Source organism: Vitis riparia, chromosome 3, assembly GCF_004353265.1.
Source record: "Vitis riparia cultivar Riparia Gloire de Montpellier isolate 1030 chromosome 3, EGFV_Vit.rip_1.0, whole genome shotgun sequence".
NCBI classification, from domain to species: Eukaryota; Viridiplantae; Streptophyta; class Magnoliopsida; order Vitales; family Vitaceae; genus Vitis; species Vitis riparia.
Genome location: NC_048433.1, coordinates 10,318,224 through 10,324,223, shown reverse-complemented (window position 1 = coordinate 10,324,223; position 6,000 = coordinate 10,318,224).

Genomic DNA, 6,000 nt, shown 5'->3' with positions numbered 1-6,000 from the left:
TCTAGGATGTCATTAAAGATATTAACTTGGGTGCCATGTGGGGAGGCAACTGGTGGTGTGTTTTCAACCTTAAACTCAATCTCAAGATTATTAGACCTATCACCAACTTCAAGGTTCACATATCTTGTGCTTTCACATTCCTTAACTTGTTGGACCATTACCAACTCAATACTTCTCTTTGACAACAATTTTCATCATCATTAGGTAAATGAATCTCATCTATATTGATTGCATCATCTCTGTCATCTTCTTCATTTCTTTCGTTTTCGTCATCAACATCAGTATCACCTATCGACAACCGTGTCAAGTGACCTATTTCATTACTCAAATGATAGTGATTGAAAGTTTGCTCTATGAATAATTGAACTGAAGACATTCCATACTTCGATGGCACCGCTAGCATACGTGCAACTGTCCGATCATTTTTACCACTAATGGTTGAAATTTGTTCATTTCGGTTGGATGTCGACATTTCAAGACTGACTGATAATGTTTGTTAACACCAATGATATCATATATCATGTTCAACACCACCATAAAGGTCGTATGAATGGGCACATCTATAAGCTAATTCTTTACATTATTTCCAATATATCTCAAATCCATTTTTTTGCTAAAAAAAATTCCATTCCAATAACATAGCACTTTTACCGTAGAATCAGTCATAATTGCCTTCATATAGATAATAACAAATAGTTATTATATAAAAAATAATATTTATTCAAGTAAAAAATAATACTTTATGGTCAATGTTCATAAAAGACAAGAATAAACGAAATAAATATTGGAATGGAACAAAACTTCATGTCTAAATACCAAGTTCAACTAAAATAAAAGGAATTTATGAGTAAATAAGTGTATAAGTAAAGAATAGGATTATATTATGAATTAATATCATAATATCAATAAATATTTGAAAATAAAGAACTCCTGATAGCAAATTGACATGTCATTTTATATTCAAAAAATAAAAGAAAATAGCATAGGGTTTAGGTTCAATTTTTTTTTTTATTATTGATTTTTAAATAAAAAATCATGAGTATGTCTTAGATGGCCTAAATAACAACAATAAATTGTAGCATTGGTCATAATACTAAACATCAATATGGGCATTAAGGGATGGTAGCATATTCGAAATGGATAAGAATTATTTCATCATTCCCTAAACACTAGCTTCTACCTAACAGTTTCTCTATTGACAATTTGTACAACCACATGGAAAAATAATAATAAAAGGCTTTAAGGAAGTTCCCCAAGTTCCAATAACATATATCTCATCTAAAAAGACAAGTCAACTAACTCTATTCTATAGTTCTTAAAAAAAAAAAATTAAGAAAAAAATTATGTTCGAGAATTCAAATATGAAATAGAATTTGCTCAACTTATTCTTCATAAAATTACTACATACTTATATACGATACAAAATTTATAAAATATTTTTAGAAAACTATCTAATGGTAATACTCTTGTTTGGATGTTGAGAAACTGTTGAGCTTAATACTATGTTTATTATTGCGTAATTTGATGTATTTTATTTTATTTTATTTTTTGGTCCAATAAAATGTTTTACGTGTGTTTGGTTACAAACAAGTTTAGTTATTTTTTAATTTGATAATTAGGATGAGATTAATTTTTAATATTTTATTGATAAAATTAAATTAATATTTTTATATTAAAAATTAAATTTAAAAAAAAATATCAATTAAATATGTTAATTTTTTTAAAACCAAAAATAAAAATTCATGTTAATAGAATGAAGCATGAGATTATGACAACTTAATGACTTATTGCATTACTTCTTTATTTCTTTTCCCAATTCAAAGTACAAGATTAAGCTTCCAGATTTCACTTAAATCTTAATTGGATTTTCAATTTTTTTTTCCAACATTTTCCAAAACTTTCTTTTTGAGGTGTTAAATCAATTTCCAAATTTTATGTCTCTCATTTTTCTTGCATTTCAAGTGATAATGATAGATGAATTAAATGATTATTTTATTGTTGTGACTCCAAAGAGCATTTGAAAAATGGTTGCCCTCCTCCTGAAGACCAACCAACCTTCACAAAGAAACGAAATGAAACAAACCTATTTTCTTATTCTTTCTTATTTTTATTTTCCCAAGAAAATTTCATTTTCCATGAAACTTCAAGCCATATATGGAACCTTATCTCTTCTTGTTGAAAAAAATAATACTCTTGTTTGGATGCTGGTAAAACATTTTAGAAAACTGTTTATAACCTAAACTCTTGATTTATGGGTCCTGTTTGCATCTTAAGGGCTTGAATCTTTGGATGATAACAAACCATTTTTGCCAAAATAGCAGTGAAGGATGTAAACAAAAGAAAAAAGCAAAAGCAATGGGAAAAAAAAAGAACAAAAATACAAATATGTAAGTGTTTTACAAAATTTTTCTGGAAACTCTTACATGTGGGATTATTTCGAGATTGATTTGGACATACACAAATTCAGTTACATTTTTAGGAAAGGTTTTGGAGAAACCTAAGTACCCTGTTTCAATTCAATGGAAGATCTCTTTATATTTCTGAAAACCGAGATTACAAGATGGGGAAAAAGATGTGAAAGTGCCAAAAACTTTACATAAAGCAAGCCAAAAGGAAGATTGGGACCAACCTCAACCTCGATGCTTTGCAGCTCCAACAATGTCTATCTCACAGTGGTCCACTGGTGGAGCTAGGGTTTGAAGAGAAAAATCGAACAGAGCAATCACCGGATGGGAAACAAATGGGAAAGCAAATGGTCTATATGCTTATGTGGACAAACGAGGGTTACTTTGAACTTTTGTTTTGGATGAAGCCCAATTTTAATATTAAGTTTGGAAAGAAGGCCATTTTGGCCCAAAACTCTTCAAATCGTATGTTCCATTTGAATATGGATTAAAAAATATTAAAATTTTAAGTAGTTTTATTAGTGCTTAGAAATCATTCTCCTACATGGAACATTACATGCAATTGATTTTAAAGGAAAACCATTTTATTTTAATGAGGTTTTGTAGTCTTTAGAACTAAGTCCATTAATTTGATTTATTTTTATACCTTAAATAAATCTAAGGTAGCATAAATAAATAAATAAATAAATAATAAACAAAAAATATTAATAATATCTCGTTAAAACAAAGATTTGCAAGAATTACATAGAATTCTAGTGTGGAAAGATGAAATATCACAATACATTTTTTCCAAGGAAAATCGTTATTAACATTATTTATGTCATATGTATTGAAACATATATTCTACTTTTCCATATTCCCATTTTTTAATAGTTTCTATGAAAATTACAACATCAATATGTGTTACATGGACTAATGCTTTGGTGAAATGACGACTAAAGTTGGAGGTGTAGATGCTTGGAGTATTCGATCTTGTGCAGGTATAATTCAAGGTTGTTTTTGTTATGATTTTTAATCAATAGGATTAGAGAAATTTCATGACTCGTGTTATGTGATGATAATTGTTTAACACATCAGAGGAACCTGAAAATGAAGATAATGAGGGTCCTTTAGTTGGTAAGGCCACCAACATAAATTAGATTGATAATTTTGATATAAATCTTTAATCTCAAAGATTATGACTAGCCTAATTAAGTATTTCATTCTCAATATGTTGCTTCATGTCATTTTATATTTTCTTACTCATTTTATCATTGTTAGAATGGATAGTGGTAGAGCCAGAAAGTTTGGTTATGAGGGGCAAAACATAATATCATCTTTATCACTTGGCAAAACACACACACACACACACACACACACACACACACACACACACACACACACATATATATATATATATATAATCTACCATTTAAAAAATAAAATAATAAAAAAAGGGAATACCTACTTTTTCATACCTCTAATAAACTAAGACACATTTTTAGGTGGTTGTCATGCTATGTTGATATATGAGTATAATAGAAGAGAATCCCTTTAATAGACGTTTTTCCATCCATACTTTATGGTAACCTTCCTCTTATTATTATATTCAATGGTGTCCCCCATTAAAAGTCTCATATCTAACTTTATTTACACATTATGTTAACAAGCTTGCAAAGACAAAATTTGGTACATCATTCACAAAATTTGGTACATCCTTCATTAAATTTGGTACATCCGATCTGACTGCTTCCGAGGCCCCCATTTCAACATGGGTGGTCTATAATATCATTTAGAAACCCATAAGGAAGTGATTGGGGGCCGATCCTTACCTTAGAACGCACTTTCGGACCCTTGGTACATCCTTCCCAAAATTTAGTACATCCTTAATTAAATTTGGTACATCTGATGTTAGTGCTTCCGGGACCCCCATTTCAACATGGATGGTCCATAATTTCATTTATAAACCCATAAGGAAGTGATTGGGAGTCGATCCCCACCTTGGAACGCATTTTCGGACCCTTGGTACATCCTTCCCAAAATTTGGTACATCCGATCCTAGTGCTTCCGAGACCCCCATCTGAACATGGATGGACCATAATTTCATTTAGAAACCCATAACAAAGTAATTTGGGGTCGATCCCCTCTTTGGAACGCACTTTGGAACCCTTGGTACATCCTTCATAAAATTTGGTACATCCTTCATTAAATTTGGTACATCCAATCCGACTGCTTCCGAGACCCCCATTTCATTATGAATGGTCCATAATTTAATTTAGAAACTCATAAGGAAGTGATTGGGGACTGATCCCCACCTCGGAAGGCACTTTTGGACCCTTGGTACATCCTTCACCAAATTTGGTACATCCGATCCTAACTTCCGGGACCCCCATCTAAACATGGATGGGCCACAATTTAATTTGGCAACCCGTAAGGAAGGGATTCATGGCTTATCCCCACCTCGAAACACACTTTGGAACCCTTGGTACACTCTTCGCAAAATTTGTAATATATATTAAAGATATTTTGTAAGTGTAATTGATATAAGTACGATTAAAGATAATATTTATTAAATTTTTATAAAAAAAAATAAGCATGAATTCATTTAATATATTTAAGAGATTTATTTTAAAATTAAAAAATACTTTTATTAAAAGATATTTTATTACAATTTAAATAAAAACTAAATTGATTTATATAAAATATTTGATTTGAGATATGATTTCTAAAAATTTATTACAAATACGTGGTGACAATTTTTCTATTAACATTAATTTCTTTAAATAATTAAAATTATTAATAATTTATCTAATCAAATTAATTTTAAGTTAGAAAATATTAGGACTTCATTATTTTCTTTTTTATGTTGTACAAAATTCTGAGTAAAACTATATGTGTAATATTTAAAAATAAAAAATTTTGAAATTAAATAAAGGTAAACGGATAAATAAAAAAAATTAATAATGAAGTGATAGTAATTTTTTTTAAAAATATCAGTAATGAGCTAAATAAAAAAAGTAGTTAAAAATAAAAAGATAATATAAAATAAAATGATAATATAAAATTAAAATAAAAAATAAATTAAAATTGAACAATTAAAAAATTTTAAAAATTATAAATATTTTAAAAAATATTTTTTTAAAAAAAAACTATGATTTTAAATCAACAAGGAATAATTTTCATCGCTTATTTCATATGAACGTTAAGGACCAACCTTTCAAGTTATTAGCATGCCTCCATTTGCCTTACTGCCCAACCCACACCTCAACTCTAGTCATCCTAAAGACATGTCTTTGATAAAGAGTCATGCCTTTCTTTTTCCTACTGCAAGTAGCTTAACAAAAAGAAGTTTTTCACCCACATTCATGCATCTTCCGTCAAGTTTGTGCTCTTAGGTTGACTACTGCACATAGCCTACCAATATAATGGTTTTAGCAATAAGCATGTCTCTAAAATCAAGGGTGTGCCCCTAGTTTGCATACTGGATATAGAATTTCCCAATAATGTTATCATACTCATGGGCATGCCTATGCAACGAAGGGTGCACCCCTGTTTTGCCTTCTGCATGTAGCATAGTTATATAATGGTATTAACACATAGGCATGCCTTTCAAATG